Raw genomic sequence first — 19886 nt, forward strand, 5'->3', positions numbered from 1 at the left:
GGGTCACCCAGACCCTCAGCAGAAGGTGGAGGGGGTGGTGATCATTACCTTTGCGACCCTGAAATAGATGGCAGCCACAGGACATAGGGTTCATTGAACTCAACTTGTGTAACTATTGCCCAGGAAAAGGCCCAGAATTTAATAAAGACGAGGCCCCTGGCAGTGCAGTGTTGGATGGGGCCCACCCCCTGGGGCACACCTGAACCTCCCCCAGGGCCTTGGCTGTGAGCTTTGATTATAGACACACGTATGCCATGGCCCCTTCAGACTGCTCCCTTCACCTCTGAAAAACCAGACAGGATGCTTCTGTTCCTGGAAATGTGAATGCCCTTCACGTGTTCTTTACTTTGACTATAAACTCAACTGCAACCAAAATATAGACTCCCACACAATAATAATGGGCGTCTTTAACACCCCACTGTGAACATTAGGCAGATCAATGAGTCAGAAACTTAACAAGGATATCCAGGAATTGAACTCAGCTCTGCACCAAGCAGACCTAACAGACATCTACAGAACTCTCCACCAAAATGAACAGAATATACATTCTTCTTAGCACCACACAGCACTTATTCCAAAATTGACCACATAGTTGGAAGTAAAGCTCTCCTCAGCAAATGTAAAAGAACAGAAATTATAACAAACTGTCTCTCAGACCACAGTGCAATCAAATTAGAACTGAGGATTAAGAAACTCACTCAGAACCGCTCAACTACATGGAAACTGAACAATCGGCTCCTGAATGACTACTGGGTACATAACGAAATGAAGACAGAAATAAAGATGTTCTTTGAAACCAATGAGAACAAAGACACAACATACCATAATCTCTGGGACACATTTAAAGCAGTGTGTAGAGGGAAATTGATAGCACTAAATGCCCACAAGAGAAAGCAGGAAAGATCCAAAATTGATACCCTAACATCACAATTAAAAGAACTAGAAAAGCAAGAGCAAACACATTCAAAAGCAAGCAGAAGACAAGAAATAAGTAAGATCAGAGCAGAACTGAAGGAAATAGAGACACAAAAAACCCTTAAAAAAATCAATGAATCCAGGAGCTCGTTTTTTGAAAAGGTCAACAAAATTGATAGACTGCTAGCAAGACTAATAAAGAAGAAAACAGAGAAGAATCAAATAGATGCAATAAAAAATGATAAAGGGTATATCACCACTGATCCCACAGAAATACCAACTACCATCAGAGAATACTATAAACACCTCTACGCAAATAAACTAGAAAATCTAGAAGAAATGGATAAATTCCTTGACACATACACCTTCCCAAGACTAAACCAGGAAGAAGTTGAATCTCTGAATAGACCAATAACAGGCTCTGAAATTGAGGCAATAATTAATAGCCTCTCTCTGGGAATGGGCAGGCCTGGGTCCAGTCCACAGGGCCCCTCGCGGGCCCTGACGCAGGATGGAGTTGAGGTGGGGGCAGCACTGGACCCCAGGGCCCCGGCCTGCCTCCTGGGGAGCCCGGTGACCCAGGCAGCCCTGGTGAGGCTGTGGGTGTCTGGGCCATAGCGAGGCCCCCGGGCTCCCACAGGACAGATGCGGACAGTGAGGCTGGGGAGGCCCTGCTGCCCTCCGGACTGTCCCTCCAGCCCCCAGCTTTCTGTGGTTCTCTGGACCCCCTCTGCAGAGGAGCAGGGGAGCCCACCCTGGATCCTGGGACGCCGAGCTTGAGGGACCCCAGAGCTCTAGCGAGGCTGCTTCCTTTGCGGATGGTGAAGCTGAGGTCCAGAGGAGGGCAGGGGCAGGTCCCGGGCGCTCCCTAGGCAAAGGGAGCTGATCTCGGGGAGGGGGTCACAGGGAGCGCTCCTGCGACTTCTAGGGCCCGAAAGCTGGGGAGGATGAGAGGGCCTTTCGTCGTCCCCTGGGGCTGGGCAGAGGCTCAGTCTGTGCCGCAACCCAAAGCTGCTTCTTGCAAGTCGGAGCTGCGGTCCCTTTAAGAGGGGGTGGAGCTTCAACCTGGCACGAGGGACGCTGCCGGCATGCGGGTCCCTACGGAAGCTGAGGCTGCACTTCCTGCGAGGCCCCTATAGCAGCAGCGCCTTGGTCAGAGCGAGCTTCGGAGAAGCGGTGGTGGGTTACATGTGATGGTGGAGTAGGAGGCAGCTCTCCGCGGTAAGTGGCGGGGGCGTAGACCCCACCGGGAACCCACCCAGCTCCTTCCCTGCATCTCCCTGTTTTCGTGCCCTCACTTCTTCGTGGGCATCTGGGCCCGAGTCCTCCGCGTGGGGGCGGTGGTGGGGTCCTGGCTACTGCAGCGTCCGCACCCCGGCCGGCCGGGAAGGCTATGCTAGTGTCCGACCCGCATCCAGCGTATAGGAGCGCCCTGGCCCAGAGCTGGCGGTGAAACGCGGGACCTAGGTCCCTCCGAGCCCCAGGGGCCTCTGAGCTGGAGTCTAGGATTATTTTTGATGCCTCAGCACCTTTAAAAACAGACCTCGCTAGAGCAAGGGACATCTGTAGTTTCAGTTCTTTGAGGAGTCTCCAGCTATTTAGCTGTTTTCCATGGTGTGTATCTTAATTTTTCATTTCCACCTACAGTGTATGAGTTTCCCTTTCTCCAACACCACACCCGCATTCCTATTATTTTTGGTTTGGGGTTTCTTTTGTTTTTGTTTTTGTTTTGAGACGGAGTCTTGCTCTGTCTTCCAGGCTGGAGTGCAGTGGCGCCATCTCGGCCGACTGCAACCTCTGCCTGGTTTTAAGCAAGTCTCCTGTCTCAGCCTCCTGAGTAGCTGGGACTACAGGCGCTGGCCACCATGCCCAGCTAATTTTTGTATTTTTAGTAGAGATGGGGTTTCACGATATTGGTCACGCTGGTCTCAAACTCCTGACCTCAGATGATCTACCTGCCTCGGCCTCGCAAAGTGCAGAGATTACAGGCATGAGACACCGTTCCCAGCCCCTCCTATTTTTAAAAAAAAAATCTAGAAATATTCAATAAGTGTGAGGTTATCTGTGTGTGGTTTTGAATTACAGTTTTCTAATGAATAGTTTATTTTTAGGACCTTATCTCTTATTTGTTGTTCGATTTTATGGCTGTGCAGAATTGTCCATGTTCTTTGCAAAATATTAGATTGGATGTTTTGCTACTTTGTAGTGTTTTTTGTGTACATGTTAGATGACAACTCCTCGTGAATTACGTGATTGCCTGAAATTTTTGCCTAATCTATAGGATGCTTTTTAATTTGGAAAGTAGTTTTCTTTGATGTGCAGAAACTTTTCATGTTGACGTAGACCCATATATTTATTTTTGCATTTCATGCATATAGTTTTTGTCACCCATATAAGAAAATATGTATCAGTGACAAAGCATTTAATTGTCAATGAGGTTTTTCTTCCAGGGTGTTTATTTTCCTCTTTGCAAAGGTGAGCAGAGATTCAAGTGACCCAAAATATATGCTCATCCTGTGTTTTAGTTAAAAACATTTTGTGGTTTATGGTCTTTTGTTTTGCCTTCAATTTGGGAGAGGGGGTGTTCATTTTCATACATCGTGTAAAATAAGTCCTATTTCTCGCTTCTGCATCTGGATATCATTTTTCTCAAAGGTATTCATTCTCTGCCTTCCACATTGCAGTGTTCTTTATCAAAGTCAGTTGATTGTGTCCATATTTGTGTTGATCATGTTCTTGTCCTCCCTGTTTTTGTCCATAGTTTATGCAAGTATCATATATCAGCTGTATAACTACAACTTGGCAGCGTAATTCGGTATTGAGGATTGTGGGTCTTCACTTTGTATTTCTTAGGATTCCTTTAGATATTCATTGCTTTTGTGGTTCCCTGTGATTTTTAGCAATACATATTTATTTCTGTTAACTTTTTTTCACAACATAAAGGTCCATAATTAGAGGTACACTTTCATACATATAGATTGGGTAATGATCAAATCAGGGTACTTAGGATCTCTATTTGCTCATCCAGGCATTTTTTTTTTTTTTTTTTTTTTTTGTGGGGAGAACATTCAAAATTCTCCCTTCTTGCTCTAGAAAAATATGATATTGTTAACTCCAGTCACCAGGCTGAGGAGGAGAACCTCAGATTTATTCCTTTAATGTTAAGATAACTTCGTTTCCATAATCAATCCTTCCCCATTCCCCCTCTATCTCCCAAACTCTAGTAAGCAATATTGTGCTTTCTACTTCATTAAGATAAACATCTTAAGATTTCACATGAGTGGTATCATGCCGTGTTTGTCTTTCTAGGCCTAGCTCATTACATTTAACATAATGGTTTCCAGGTTCATCTGTGTTGCTCTAAATGACACTGTTTCATTATTTTGATGGCTGAAGAATATTTCCTGGTGTTTGTTTATGAGAGTTTCTTGATCTCTTTATCTGTGGATGAACAGGTAGGTTGAGTTTATACCCAGTAATGGGACTGCTAGATGATATGGCATTTGTTTTTTTCCTATTCTTTGCAAGACCTCTAACTATTTTTATAGTGTTAATACTAATTTATGTTTCCACAAACAGTTCCCCTTTCTGGAAATTCATACCAGGAATTGTCTTTTTAAATATTTTGATCTTTTTGTAATGTTCATTCTATTGGAGTGAGATAAGACCTGAGTGTGGTTTTGATCTGCATTTTTCTCATGAGTAGTAATGTTAACCACGTTTTTGTAGACATTGTGTCAATTTCCTGTCTTCTTTGGAAAATTATCTAATCCAGTTATTTGCCCAGTTTTTGTCTGGCAATTGTGCTGTTGTTTTGTTATTTTTTTGCCAGCTGGTAGTATGACTGGCTTGTACCTTTTCAAAAATAATCCCTTATCCCAAACTTGTAATTTTTAGTGTGCGTTTTTATTTTGTTTATTGTTTCCTTTGTTGGGCACAAATGCTTCAGCTTGACGTGGTCCCACATGTGTGTAATTTCTTGGTGGCTGTGCTGTTGGTTACTAATCAAGAAAAAACAAAATCACTACCAAAGCAGTTCATTGTCAATAATTTTTTTCCCTTGTATTTTTGTTTACTTTTTGCGAACCCTGAGCATACATCCAAGTTGTCCTAAATATACGCACACCCAAGGTTGTCTTTATAGGAGCTTTATGGTTGCAAGTTTTGTGTATAATCTTCAATCATTTTGAGTTGATTATTGTGTATCTAGTACCATAAGAGTCCTGTATTATTCTTTTGCATATGGATATCTAGTTTTGGAAATCTTCCCCGTTGTGTCATTTTGGTGGTGTTTTGAAAAATGTGTTCATTCCATATAAATTTTTGTTTATTATTGAGCACATTCATTTTGCTCACTGGTCTGTGTTTCTCTGTGTTATGTCAGTAACATATGGGTTTGTTAACTATGGATTTTCATTTAATTAGAACTCAGGGAATGTGATGCATCCCATATGGTTTGTATTTTTCAGAATAGCTTTGAAAATTCAGGGTGTTTCACATTTCCACATAAATTTTGGCATTGTTTCTTTATATTTCTTAAAACACTATTTGTCATATACTAAATGTATACAATTAGAAGGTACAAGGAAGATTTTGATACATGTATATGTTGAGTAATGATAAAATCAGGTTATTTAGCATCTCTTCCTCTCATATAGTTATATTTTTGAGTGGTAACAACATTCAGAATCTTTCCTTCTAGCTACTTTGAAACATATGATACACTTGTGTTAAGGCTAGTCACCCTGCTGTGGAATAGAAGACCAGAATTGGTCACTCTCATCTGAGAGTAACTTTGTACCCCATCACTGATTCCTTCTGAGACCACCTTCACTTCCCCAGCAGCCTCTGGTAAGCCCTGTTGAACTTTATACTTGTAGAAGATAAAGCTTTTTTCAGTCTACATACCTGAGATCACGTGGCATGGGACTTTCTCTACCAGGCTTATTCTTCGGACCTCGTGTTCTTCAGGTTTCTTCACGTGGCTGCAGATGGCAGGATTTCCCAAAGGTTTATGGCTGAAACATATTCCGTGGTGTATCTGTACAGCAGTTTCCTCATCCCTGCAGCTGTGTTTGAACAGGTAGGTTGGTTCTCTACGTTGGCCACAGTTAAGAGTGCTTTAGTACCTATGGGAAGGCAAATAGCTCTCTTCAACCTAGGGACTTCAACTGTTTTAAATGTGGAACCAGTGGTGGGGCTGTTAGCTGACATGATAGTTGTACTGTGAATTTTTTCAGAAACCTCTAGCTGTTTTTCATAGTGTGTATACTAATTTACATACCCACCAATACTGTTTAAGAGTTACCTTTCTGTAAGTCTACACTGGATGTCACCTTCAAAAATTTGTGTTTTGTTTTTGGTAGCACTCATTCTGAGTGGAATGAGACAGAATCTTAGTGTGGTTTTCATGGACTTTTTTTGTGAGGTTTAGTGATGTCGAGAAAGTTATTTGAGAAATTCCCACATTGCTTTCCATGGCGTCTGAACTAGTTTGCATTTCCACCAACAGCAGACAAGCATCCCTCCTCCTCTGCCTTGCTGGTGTTCATTCTTGTGGTCTGTGTCATAGTTGTCATTCATCAGAATGTGTGAAATACTATCTCATGGGCCTTTTGCTTTGCATTTCTCTGATGATTCCTGAGGTAAAGAAATGTTGTCTTGTCTGTTGGTTGCTGTAAACCTTCTTTTGAGATGCATATTTTCATGCCCCTTACCCTTTCTTCATTGAGTTTTTGTTTTTCTGATTTATTTGCTTAATGTATTTGAGGTAGATCCTGGATATTAGACTTCATCAGATGCGTATGTGGGAACATTTTCTCCCATTGTGTAGGCTGTCTGTTTACTGTGTTGGTAATTTCTTCTGCTGTGCAGCAGCTCTTTTGTATATTAGGCCCCACTTGTGAATAATTGTTTTAGTTGCACTTGCTTTTGGGGACTTAGGCATAGCCATGCTCTGCCAAATCCTCTGTCAAGAAGGGTATTTCCAAGTTCTCTTGCAGGCTTTTCATAGTTTGAGGTCTTGCGTTTACATCTTTCATTCATCTTGAGTTGATTTCTGTACAGGGTGAGACACGGGCCCACTGTTTTTCTTCTGCAACTGGCTAGCAGTTTATCCTGGCACCATCTATTGAGTGGAGGGAGTCCTTTCTCCAAAGCTTACTTTTGTGGATTTTTTTGAAGATCAGATGGTGTTAGGGGTGTGGGTTTATGTCTGGGTCCTCTAATCTGTTCCACTGCTCTGTGTGAAATGGGATCCCTAGCTTTTCAATGAAATTTAAAATCGGGAAGTGTGACACAACCAATGTAGTTTGGACTTCTCAGGATTGCTTTAGAAATTCAGGGTGTTTTGTGGTCTGCATGAATTTTAGCATTGCATATTTGCATATTTTTTAAAAGGTTGGCCATATAGTAAAGGTATACAATGGGGAGAGTTAGAGTGGGGCATTTTGGTTAATGCAGACACAGAGGAATGTTAAAATCAGGATATTTAAAGTCTCTGTTATCACAAACAGTTGTTAATTTCTTTATGGTGAAAACATCTGGAATCTTCTTTTCCAGATTTTGTGAAAAAGGTGTGATGTTTTGTTAACCTCTGGTCACTGTGCTGTGGAACAGAGATGAACAATTCATTCCTCTCATCTAAGTGTAATTTTGTACCTATTTCTGATCCCTGCCCATGCCCCTGCTTCCCTCCAATCTCTGGAAACCACTGTTGTGCTCTCTAGATCTATTGCAATAAAGCATTTTATTCTGGGTTCTACATGAGTGAGATGTGGCAATGTTTTTCTTTCTCTACCTGGCTTAGGTCATTTACCATGCTGTCCTCCGGGTTCAACAGTATGGCTCCAAATGATGAAATTTCATTTTGATTTTCTGGCTGAAGACTATTCTGTTTGTGTGCGTCCCCCACAGTTACTTTATCCCTTCACATCTGTGGATGGGCAGGTAAGTTTATTCCTTATCTTGGCGATTGTGAATAGTGCTGCAGTCCACATAGGATGGCTGATACCTCTTGCATAAACTGATTTCTTTTGCACTGAAAGTATACTTAGTAGTAGAATTGTTAGATGAAGTGGTAGTTGTAGGTTTAATTTTTGGAGGAACCTCCAACTGGTTTCTGTAGTATGTATACTAATTAACATTCTTTTTTTTTTTGGACAGAGTCTCGCTCTGTTGCCCAGGCTGGAGTGCAGTGGCACGATCTCAGCTCTATGCAAGCTCTGCTTCCTGGGTTCATGCTATTCTCCTGCCTCAGCCTCCTGAGTAGCTGGGATTACAGGCACCACCACCATGTCCGGCTAATTTTCTGTATTTTTCGTAGAGACGGGGTTTCACCGTGTTAGCCAGGATGGTCTCGATCTCCTGACCTCGTGATCTGCCGGCCTCGGCCTCCCAAAGTGCTGGGATTACAGGCGAGAGCCACCATGCCCGACTGTATACTAATTAACATTCTTACCAAACGAGTTCTTCTCTGGAAATTTCCACCAGCATTTGTGTCTCTTTTAATATATTTTATCAGTTTGATAACATCCATTTGAATTATAGTGAGATGATATGTGTGTTGTATTGATTTATATCTTTCTCATGGTTTGTGATGTTATTCAAGTTTTAAAACTTGTTTTCAATGTTATGTCTTTTTTGTAGAAATGTCTATTCAGGTTTTGTTTGGTTATTAGTTTCTCTTTTGTGTTTTTGCTAGTAAGTAGTGTTAGTTGCTTAGACATTTTGAAAACAGCCTTTTATCAGATGTATGTTTGTCAAAACGTTTCTTGTACAATGAAACATAGATGGAAATGTTCTGTGCAATAAAAACAGCAGTGGTAACAGAGGAGATGTAGGCTCTGAGTGTCTCACTGGAGACTGAAGTCCACAGATATGCAACAAAGCCTTTGTCTCCCTGATGTTTTTGCCTCCTGCTGGTCATGTGCTTTCACACATCAAGAGAGGACATTTAACATTTGAGCCACAGCGTCATTTGCTCTTGTCTGATGGGTGAGATTTTTGCTGGCGTAGTCCATATTGTCATATGTTCTTGGGGCCCACAGGATTATTCTTGGTCATCTAAGATGTTACTGACATCTTATCACCTTAAGATGTTGCTGACTTAATCACCTTCAACTGACTCCTGTTCATTCTTCGAAATAAGCAAACACATGTTGTTTCAGTGATCCTTTCAGTTGGTGATTTGCCTGGTGCATTGCTGTGTGAGGTCATCTCCCGTCAAATGACCCACAGGTGTTAACAGTCTGTGAACAAACAGTTTACAGGAGGGACCAACCATGTGTGGACATGGGGTGGGTCATTTCAAAGTGAGGTAGTCAACCTGTACCCTAGACTGGCACAGACAGAAGCCACAATCCTTTAGAGAGAAAAAAATTACAAAGTATAAATATCCTTTGTTAAGAGAAACAGAGACCATTTTCAGAGGGCATAATAGTATTAAAATGTGTTCTCATTGTTCAGCCCCCACTTATGAGTGAGAACATGCAGTGTTTGGTTTTCTGTTCCTGTGTTAGCTTGCTGAGGATAATGGCTTCCCGCTTCATCCCTGTCCCTGCAGAGGACCTGATCTCATACCTTTTTATGGCTGTGTAGTATTCCATGATGTATATGTAGTACATTTTCTTTTTCCAGTCTTATCATTGATGGGCATATGGGTTGGTTCCAAGTCTTTACCATTGAGAATAGTGCTGCTATAAACATACGTAGAGCAGATGGTGCTCAAAGCAAGATGAGCTCCAAGCTTGATGGAGCTCAGAGCAGATGGAGCTCCAGGTGAGATGGAGCTCCAATTAATATGAAGCTTGGAGCAGATGTTGCTCAGAGTGTGATGGAGCTCCAAGCCTATGGTCTCAGAGCAAGATGGAGCTCTGAGCAAAATGGAGCTCAGAGCAGATGGTGCTCAGAGCAAGATGGAGTTTGGAGTGATTGGAGCTCTGAGAAAGATGGAGCTTGGAGCAAATGGAGCTCTGAGTAAATGGAGCTCTGAGCAAAATGGAGCTCAGTGTGATGGGAGCTCTAAGCAAGATGGAGCTTGGAGCAGATGGAGCTTCAAGCAGATGGTGCTCAGAGCAAGATGGAGCTTGGAGTGATTGGATCTCTGAACCAGATGGAGCTCGGATCAGATAGACCTCTGAGCAAGAAGGAGCTCCAAACAAAATGGAACTTGGAGCAGAAGTTGCTGGTGTAAGATGGAGCTCAGAGCAGATGGTGCTCAGAGCAAGAGGGAGCTCAGAGTGATTGGCATTCTGAACATTGCTCTGAGCGATTGGAGCTCTTAGCAAGATGCAGCTCAGAGCAGATAGAGCTCTGAGCAAAAAAGGAGCTCTAAGCAAGATGGAGTTTGGAGGAGATGTTGCTTGGTTTTAGTTGGAGCTCAGAGCAAAATGGAGCCCACAGTGATTACAGCTCCAAGCAAGGTGGAGCTCAGAGCACATGTAGCTCAGAGTAAGATGAGCTCTGACCACATGGTGCTCAGAGCAAAATGGAGCTAGAAGTGATTGGAGCTCCCAGCAAGATGGGGCTCAAAGTAGATGGATCTCTGACTAGATGGAGCTCTGAGTAAGATGAATGTCTATGCAGATGTTGCTCACAGCAAGACAGTGCTTGGAGCGATTGGCACTTCGAGCAAGATGGAGCTTGGAGCAGATAGAGCTTGGAGCAAGAAGGAGCTCCAAGCACGATGGAGCTTGCAGCAGGTGCTTCTCAGTGTAAGATGGAGCTCAGAGAAGATGATGTTCAGAGCAAGATTGAGCTCAGGGTGATTGGCACTCCAAATATTGCTCTGAGCCCATTGGAGCTCTGAGCAAGAAGGTGGGAAGTGAGCAAGAAGGTGAAGAAGTGATACAATCCCACAGAACATTACAAGTTTAGCAGAAGCTATTATTAAATGTAAAGAGAAGAATGCCCCAGAATTCTATGTGGATTGTCAGGGGACAATACTCATTTCTGTAATCAGGCATACTTTCTTTGAAAAAGTTTATCATATCAAACCTCACAAGGACAACCAGAACTCTGTGATATCCACTCTACAAACCTCAGACCCCTATAATGTAGTAAAGATGACAGCCAAGATAGAAAGACAGAAACACACTGCTTGATGACCAGTCTTTGGAAGTTGAGACGGCAAATATGGATTTACTCAGATTATTTTCCTGTTAGCACCTCCAGATGTAATTTTGACGGTACTTTGAATTGGGCTGTGACACAGTGGGGAAACATAAACTGCTGACACTGGACTTCAGCAGTACAGTAACAGCCATGTGCAAGGCCATTGAAAATGACTGGTGGTTACATTGCCACGTGTTTTTCTGCATGGCATCATTATCTTAACTATGGACTTTATATGTTTTCACAGCAAGATGTTTCTAGTATTTAGAAATGGACCTTATGCATCGTATACTTCATAAGAGCTTGGAAAGCTCTCACCCAGGTATTACCAAATGCCAGACATCTCTCTGTGTAGGCCATTTTCTGCCACAGCCAGAATTCATTCTGGGTGCCATGCTGTTCTTGGCTGCTAAGGAAGTGATGTGGGAGAGCCAGGTGTCTCTCGCTGTCTGTAAGTCTATGGGAAACAGAACACTGAAAGGCACTAAGTTTATTGCCACGTTTAGAGGAACTTGTCAAGGCAACACAAGAGTGTTGTAGTCCTATGTGGCCAACAGTAACCTGAGTTTTTACAGCAGTTATTGCATAATGATCACAGTCACATTCAAGTTCACTTTCTAAATCTTAGATTCTACAAAAACTCTGTCTGATAATGTCCTATAGACCTTTCGGTAGCTAAAATCAATGAGTTTGAAAAATAATTTGAATTTGGCTTGCTCACGTTTTCAGCAGAATGCACTTGTGAGTCCTGCTCTGTCACTGTATTTTACATGTGTGGCTGTCCCTCTTGCTGTGTTGGAAGTCAAAGTTCCAGAATGTTAACTTCTACAAATACCTATGTATAGAGCGAAGAGAAAACTCTTCAAGTCAAAAGAGTTTATGTTGTTTCAGGGCAGCTCTCTAGCCTTGGATTTGAAACTATAATATTTGTTACACAGAGAGAAGATGGTTCTTTTTTGTATTTTATTTTTAATTTTTGTGGGTACATAGTATTTATGGAGTACATGAGATGTTTTGATACGGGCATGCAATGTGGAAAAAAAGCACATCATAGAGAATGGGGTATCCCCTCAGTGATTCTTTGAGTTACAAACATTCCAATTACACTCTTTATGTTATTTTCAAATATATGATTAAGTTATTATTAACTGTAGTCACCCAGGTTTGCTATCAAATAGTAGGTTCTTATTATATATTATTTCTTTTTTGTTTTTTGTATCCATTAACAATTCCTGCCTCCCCCTCACTCTCTCACTACCCTTCCCAGCCTCTGGTAATCATCCTTCTACTATGTCCATGAATTTGTTTTTTTTTTTTTTGATCCCGGAAATAAGTGAGAACATGTGATGTTTGTATTTCTGTGCCTGGCTTATTTTTCTTGACATAATAATCTTCAGTTCCATCCATGTTGTTGCAAATGACAGGCTTTCATTTATATGGCTGAATAGTACTCCACTGTGTATATGTACCACATTTTCTTCCTTCATCTGTTGATGGACACTTAGGTTGCTTTCAAATATTAGTAATTGTAAACAGTGCTGCAGCAAACCTAGGTGTGCAGAAATCTCTTTGATATACTCATTTCCTTTCTTTTGGGTATATACCAAGCAGTGGGATTTTTGGATCATATGGTGGTATATCTGTTTTTTTCAGGAAACTCCAAACTGTCCAAGGAGATAGTTCTGTTGTGATCACTTCATTGAGAAATTTAACTTATGAGCAGTTGAAAGGAATGCAAGTTGCTGGAAAATCAGAATGAAGAGTGCAAAATGACCAAGCTACGATGTATTGTCATTATTCACTCTGATGTGAAAAAGGCAGTGAATTTAATAGAAAATAACTTTGCAGAGTAAAATCTCAGGTGTGTTTTTTTAGTGCCACAGTCTTGGATGATGGGTTCCCAGAAGCTCTCAACATCTCTTCTTAATTGGAGAAAGTGTTAAGCCCCAAAGTAGCTGGAGCAGTACATCTTCAGTTTTTGACAAGAAAGCAGGAACTTGATTACTTTGAGTGCTATTCATTAGTTTCTGCTTTCATTGAGAATGCAACAAAAGCCAACTAGCCTGCTGCTAACTCCTTGCTGGACATCTTCTGCCACTGTCACAGGAACTGTGATCTCACTGGACAATTAACTAGGGAGGCTTTAACCTTGAATGACGGCTGCACAAATGATCTTCAAAGCATTTTAGCCACCAGAGGAATTCTCTTCAAATACCCAAAGTCCATCAGTATCCTGAATCATGCTGGATTTTGAATAATTCTTAACGAGCCATGTAAAGGGGGCTCTCTGGCCTTGAAATAGTGATGTTTTTTGTACAGAGAGGAGAATGCAGAATGGTCAGACTACCATGCACTCTTAAATTTGATTTCAAGAAATTACAGGAAAACTTTCCAAAGTTCCGTCTCACAGAATTTATTTTTATAAAGAATTCCAAGATAAGTTTAGTTTTATGGAAGATTTTTTTTTTCTTTTTTTTTTTTATTTATGTATATCTACTTTTATTATACTTTAGGGTTTTAGGGTACATGTGCACAATGTGCAGGTTTGTTACATATGTATCCATGTGCCATGTTGATTTCCTGCACCCATTAACTCGTCATTTAGCATTAGGTGTATCTCCTAATGCTGTCCCTCCCCCCTCCCCCCACCCCACAACAGTCCCCGGAGCGTGATGTTCCCCTTCCTGTGTCCATGAGTTCTCATTGTTCAATTCCCACCTATGAGTGAGAACATGCGGTGTTTGGTTTTTTGTCCTTGCGATAGTTTACTGAGAATGATGTTTCCCAGTTTCATCCATGTCCCTACAAAGGACACGAACTCATCATTTTTTATGGCTGCATAGTATTCCATGGTGTATATGTGCCACATTTTCTTAATCCAGTCTATCGTTGTTGGACATTTGGGTTGGTTCCAACTCTTTGCTATTGTGGATAGTGCCGCAATAAACATACGTGTGCATGTGTCTTTATAGCAGCATGATTTATAGTCCTTTGGGTATATACCCAGTAATGGGATGGCTGGGTCAAATGGTATTTCTAGTTCCAGATCCCTGAGGAATCGCCACACTGACTTCCACAATGGTTGAACTAGTTTACAGTCCCACCAACAGTGTAAAAGTGTTCCTATTTCTCCACATCCTCTCCAGCACCTGTTGTTTCCTGATTTTTTAATGATGGCCATTCTAACTGGTGTGAGATGGTATCTCACTGTGGTTTTGATTTGCATTTCTCTGATGGCCAGTGATGAGGAGCATTTCTTCATGTGTTTTTTGGCTGCATAAATGTCTTCTTTTGAGAAGTGTCTGTTCATGTCCTCTGCCCACTTTTTGATGGGGTTGTTTGTTTTTTTCTTGTAAATTTGTTTGAGTTCATTGTAGATTCTGGATATTAGCCCTTTGTCAGATGAGTAGGTTGCAAAAATTTTCTCCCATTCTGTAGGTTGCCTGTTCACTCTGATGATAGTTTCTTTTGCTGTGCAGAAGCTCTTTAGTTTAATGAGATCCCATTTGTTGATTTTGGCTTTTGTTGCCATTGCTTTTGGTGTTTTAGACATGAAGTCCTTGCCCACGCCTATGTCCTGAATGGTATTGCCTAGGTTTTCTTGTAGGATTTTAATGGTTTTAGGTCTAACATATAAGTCTTTAATCCATCTTGAATTAATTTTTGTATAAGGTGTAAGGAAGGGATCCAGTTGCAGCTTTCTACATATGGCTAGCCAGTTTTCCCAGCACCATTTATTAAATAGGGAATCCTTTCCCCATTTCTTGTTTTTGTCAGGTTTGTCAAAGATCAGATAATTGTAGCTATGCGGCATCATTTCTGAGGGCTCTGTTCTGTTCCATTGATCTATGTCTCTGTGGTGGTACCAGTACCATGCTGTTTTGGTTACTGTAGCCTTGTAGTATAGTTTAAAGTCAGGTAGCGTGATGCCTCCAGCTTTGTTCTTTTGGATTAGGATTGACTTGGCGATGCGGGCTCTTTTTTGGATCCATATGAACTTTAAAGTAGTTTTTTCCAATTCTGTGAAGAAAGTCATTGGTAGCTTGATGGGGATGGCATTGAATCTATAAATTACCTTGGGCAGTATGGCCATTTTCACGATATTGATTCTTCCAACGCATGAGCATGGAATGTTCTTCCATTTGTTTGTATCCTCTTTTATTTCATTGAGCAGTGGTTTGTAGTTCTCCTTGAAGAGGTCCTTCACATCCCTTGTAAGTTGGATTCCTAGGTATTTTATTCTCTTTGAAGCAATTGTGAATGGGAGTTCACTCATGATTTGGCTCTCTGTTTGTCTGTTATTGGTGTACAAGAATGCTTGTGATTTTTGTACATTAATTTTGTATCCTGAGACTTTGCTGAAGTTGCTAATCAGCTTAAGGAGATTTTGGGCTGAGACAATGGGGTTTTCTAGATATACAATCATGTCATCTGCAAACAGGGACAATTTGACTTCCTCTTTTCCTAATTGAATACCCTTTATTTCCTTCTCCTGCCTGATTGCTCTGGCCAGAACTTCCAGCACTATGTTGAATAGGAGCGGTGAGAGAGGGCATCCCTGTCTTGTGCCAGTTTTCAGAGGGAATGCTTCCAGTTTTTGCCCATTCAGTATGATATTGGCTGTGGGTTTGTTGTAGATAGCTCTTATTATTTTGAGATACGTCCCATCAATACCTAATTTATTGAGAGTTTTTAGCATGAAGGGTTGTTGAATTTTGTCAAAGGCCTTTTCTGCATCTATTGAGATAATCATGTGGTTTTTGTCTTTGGTTCTGTTTATATGCTGGACTACATTTATTGATTTGCGTATGTTGAACCAGCCTTGCATCCCAGGGATGAAGCCCACTTGATCATGGTGGATAAGCTTTTTGATGTGCTGCTGGATTCGGTTTGCCAGTATTTTATTGAGGATTTTTGCATCAATGTTCATCAAGGATATTGGTCTGAAATTCTCTTTTTTGGTTATGTCTCTGCCAGGTTTTGGTATCAGGACGATGCTGGCTTCGTAAAATGTGTTAGGGAGGATTCCCTCTTTTTCTATCGATTGGAATAGTTTCAGAAGGAATGGTACCAGTTCCTCCTTGTACCTCTGGTAGAATTCAGCTGTGAATCCATCAGGTCCTGGACTCTTTTTGGTTGGTAAGCTATTGATTATTGCCACAATTTCAGAACCTGTTATTGGTCTATTCAGAGATTCAACTTCTTCCTGGTTTAGTCTTGGGAGGGTGTATTTGTCGAGGAATTTATCCATTTCTTCTAGATTTTCTAGTTTATTTGCATAGAGGTGTTTGTAGTATTCTCTGATGGTAGATTGTATGTCTGTGGGATAGGTGGTGATATCCCCTTTTTCGTTTTTTATTGCATCTATTTGATTCTTCTCTCTTTTCTTCTTTATTAGTCTTGCTAGCGGTCCATCAATTTTGTTGATCTTTTCAAACAACCAGCTCCTGGATTCATTAATTTTTTGAAGGGTTTTTTGTGTCTCTATTTCCTTCAGTTCTGCTCTGATTTTAGTTATTTCTAGCCTTCTGCTAGCTTTTGAATGTGTTTGCTCTTGCTTTTCTAGTTCTTTTAATTGTGATGTTAGGGTGTCAATTTTGGATCTTTCCTGCTTTCTCTTGTGGGCATTTAGTGCTATAAATTTCCCTCTACACACTGCTTTGAATGTGTCCCAGAGATTCTGGTATGTTGTGTCTTTGTTCTCGTTGGTTTCAAAGAACATCTTTATTTCTGCCTTCATTTCATTATGTACCCAATAGTCATTCAGGAGCAGGTTGTTCAGTTTCCATGTAGTTGAGCGGTTTTGACTGAGTTTCTTAATCCTGAGTTCTAGTTTGATTGCACTGTGGTCTGAGAGACAGTTTGTTATAATCTCTGTTCTTTTACATTTGCTGAGAAGAGCTTTACTTCCAACTATGTGGTCAATTTTGGAATAGGTGTGGTGTGGTGCTGAAAAAAATGTATATTCTGTTGATTTGGGGTGGAGAGTTCTGTAGATGTCTATTAGGTCCACTTTATGTAGAGCTGAGTTCAATTCCTGGATATCCTTGTTAACTTTCTGTCTCGTTGATCTGTCTAATGCTGACAGTGGGGTGTTAAAATCTCCCATTATTATTGTGTGGGAGTTTAAGTCCCTTTGTAGGTCACTGAGGACTTGCTTTATGAATCTGGGTGCTCCTGTGTTGGGTGCATATATATTTAGGATAGTTAGCTCTTCTTGTTGAATTGATCCCTTTACCATTATATAATGGCCTTCTTTGTCTCTTTTGATCTTTGTTGGTTTAAAGTCTATTTTATCAGAGACTAGGATTGCAACTCCTGCCTTTTTTTGTTTTCCAGTTGCTTGATAGATCTTCCTCCATCCCTTTATTTTGAGTCTATGTGTGTCTCTGCACGTGAGATGGGTTTCCTGAATACAGCACACTGATGGGTCCTGACTCCTTATCCAGTTTGCCAGTCTGTGTCTTTTGATTGGAGCATTTAGCCCATTTACATTTAACGTTAATATTGTTATGTGTGAATCTGATCCTGTCATTATGATGTTAGTTGGTTATTTTGCTCGTTAGTTGCTATAGTTTCTTCCTAGCCTCGATGGTCTTTACAATTTGGCATGTTTTTGCAGGGGCTGGTACCGGTTGTTCCTTTCCATGTTTAGTGCTTCCTTCAGGAGCTCTTTTAGGGCAGGCCTGGTGGTGACAAAATCACTCAGCGTTTGCTTGTCTGTAAAGTATTTTATTTCTCCTTCACTTATGAAGCTTAGTTTGGCGGGATAGGAAATTCTGGGTTGAAAATTCTTTTCTTTAAGAATGTTGAATATCGGCCCCCACTCTCTTCTGGCTTGTAGAGTTTCTGCTGAGAGATCAGCTGTTAGTCTGATGGGCTTCCCTTTGTGGGTAACCCGACCTTTCTCTCTGGCTGCCCTTAACATTTTTTCCTTCATTTCAACTTTGGTGAATCTGACAATTATGTGTCTTGGAGTTGCCCTTCTTGAGGAGTATCTTTGTGGCGTTCTCTGTATTTCCTGAATCTGAATGCTGGCCTGCCTTGCTGCTAGATTGGGGAAGTTCTCCTGGACAATATCTTGCAGAGTGTTTTCCAACTTGGTTCCATTCTCCCCATCATTTTCAGGTACACCAATCAGACGTAGGTTTGGTCTTTTCACATAGTCCCAAATTTCTTGGAGGCTTTGTTCATTTCTTTTTATTCTTTTTTCTCTAAACTTCCCTTCTCTCTTCATTTCATTCATTTCATCTTCTATCAGCGATACCCTTTCTTCCAGTTGATCGCATCTGCTACTGAGGCTTCTGCATTCTTCGCGTAGTTCTCGAAACTTGGCTTTCAGCTCCATCATCTCCTTTAAGCCCTTCTCTCCATTGGTTATTCTAGTTATCCATTCTTCTAATTTTTTTTCAAAGTTTTTAACTTCTTTGCTATTGTTTTGAATTTCCTCTCATAGCTCAGAGTAGTTTGATCGTCTGAAGCCTTCTTCTCTCAACTCATCAAAGTCATCCTCCATCCAGCTTTGTTCCGTTGCTGGTGAGGAACTGCGTTCCTTTGGAGGAGGAGACGTGCTCTGTTCTTTAGAGTTTCCAGTTTTTTTGGTCTGTTTTTTCCCCATCTTTGTGGTTTTGTCTACTTTTTGTCTTCGATGATGGTGATGTACAGATGGGTGTTTGGTGTGGATGTCCTTTCTGTTTGTTAATTTTCCTTCTACCAGACAAGACCCTCAGCTGCAGGTCTGTTGGAGTTTACTAGACGTCCACTCCAGACCCTGTTTGGCTGGGTGTCAGCACCGGTGGCTGCAGAACAGCGGATTTTCGTGAGACCACAAATTCAGCTGTCTGATTGTTCCTCTGAAAGTTTTGTCTCAGAGGAGTACCCGGTTGAATGAGGTGTCAGTCTGTCCCTACTGGGGGGGTGCCTCCCAGTTAGGCTGCTCAGGGGTGAGGGACCCACTTTAGGAGGCAGTCTGTCCGTTCTCAGATCTCCAGCTGCGTGCTGGGAGAACCACTACTCTCTTCAAAGCTGTCAGTCAGACAGGGACATTTAAGGCTGTGGAGGTTCTCCCTGAGTTTTTGGTTGTCTGTGCCCTGCCCCCAGAGGTGGAGCCTACAGAGGCAGGCAGGCCTCCTTGAGCTGTGGTGAGCTCCACCCAGTTTGAGCTTCCTGGCTGCTTTGTTTACCTAAGCAAGCCTGGGCAATGGCGGGCGCCCCTCCCCCAGCCTTGTTGCCGCCTTGCAGCGTGATCTCAGACTGCTGTGCTAGCAATCAGCAAGACTCTGTGGGCATAGGACCCTCCGAGCCAGGTGCGGGACACAATCTCCTAGTGAGCCGTTTTCCAGGCCCGTTGGAAAAGCGCAGTATTAGGACGGGACTGACCCGATATTCCAGGTGCCGTCTGTTTCCCCTTTCTTTGAATAGGAAAGGGAACTCCCTGACCCCTTGCGCTTCCCCAGTGAAGCAATGCCTCGCCCTGCTTCGGCTCGCGCACAGTGCGCTTCACCGACTGTCCTGAACCCACTGTTAGGCACTCCCTAGTGAGATGAAACCGGTACCTCAAGCAGAAATGCAGAAATCACCCGTCTTCTGTGTCGCTGGGGCTGGGAGCTGGAGACCGGAGCTGTTCCTATTCGGCCATCTTGGCTCCACCCTCCGGAAATGCTCTATGGAAGATTTTTATGTGGTTTTTACTCACTCTTCATCTCAGACATCAACAGATGATTACATCACTTATTTAGCTAGTAAATTTATTAATATAAAACTCAGAGACATTCCAATATCCACATTAGGCATAGATTCAATGTCAGCTATGACAATTGAAAATAAGCTGTTTTGTGATTTAAAGGTTTAAATTTCTC

The 19886-nt window shown here is 41.8% G+C and overlaps 1 long non-coding RNA gene across 6 annotated transcripts; it reads left to right on the top strand.

Annotated features, from left to right (window-relative positions):
- Positions 1–2025: 2025 nt before the first annotated feature.
- On the top strand, positions 2026–13424 carry LOC129463998 (uncharacterized). Of its 6 annotated transcripts, none has more exons than XR_008651378.2 (6): positions 2027–2136; positions 4260–4370; positions 5618–5766; positions 5887–5998; positions 7724–7863; positions 8080–13424. It is a non-coding gene; the product is annotated as an uncharacterized lncRNA (long non-coding RNA). The 6 variants fall into 6 exon arrangements; XR_010115949.1 differs by lacking the exon at positions 2027–2136 and adding an exon at positions 2305–2529; XR_010115947.1 differs by lacking the exon at positions 4260–4370 and having other exon boundaries at positions 2026–2136; positions 5858–5998.
- The last annotated feature ends 6462 nt before the right edge of the window (positions 13425–19886 follow it).

The sequence above is a fragment of the Symphalangus syndactylus genome, chromosome 15 (assembly GCF_028878055.3).
Source record: "Symphalangus syndactylus isolate Jambi chromosome 15, NHGRI_mSymSyn1-v2.1_pri, whole genome shotgun sequence".
Lineage (NCBI taxonomy): Eukaryota > Metazoa > Chordata > Mammalia > Primates > Hylobatidae > Symphalangus > Symphalangus syndactylus.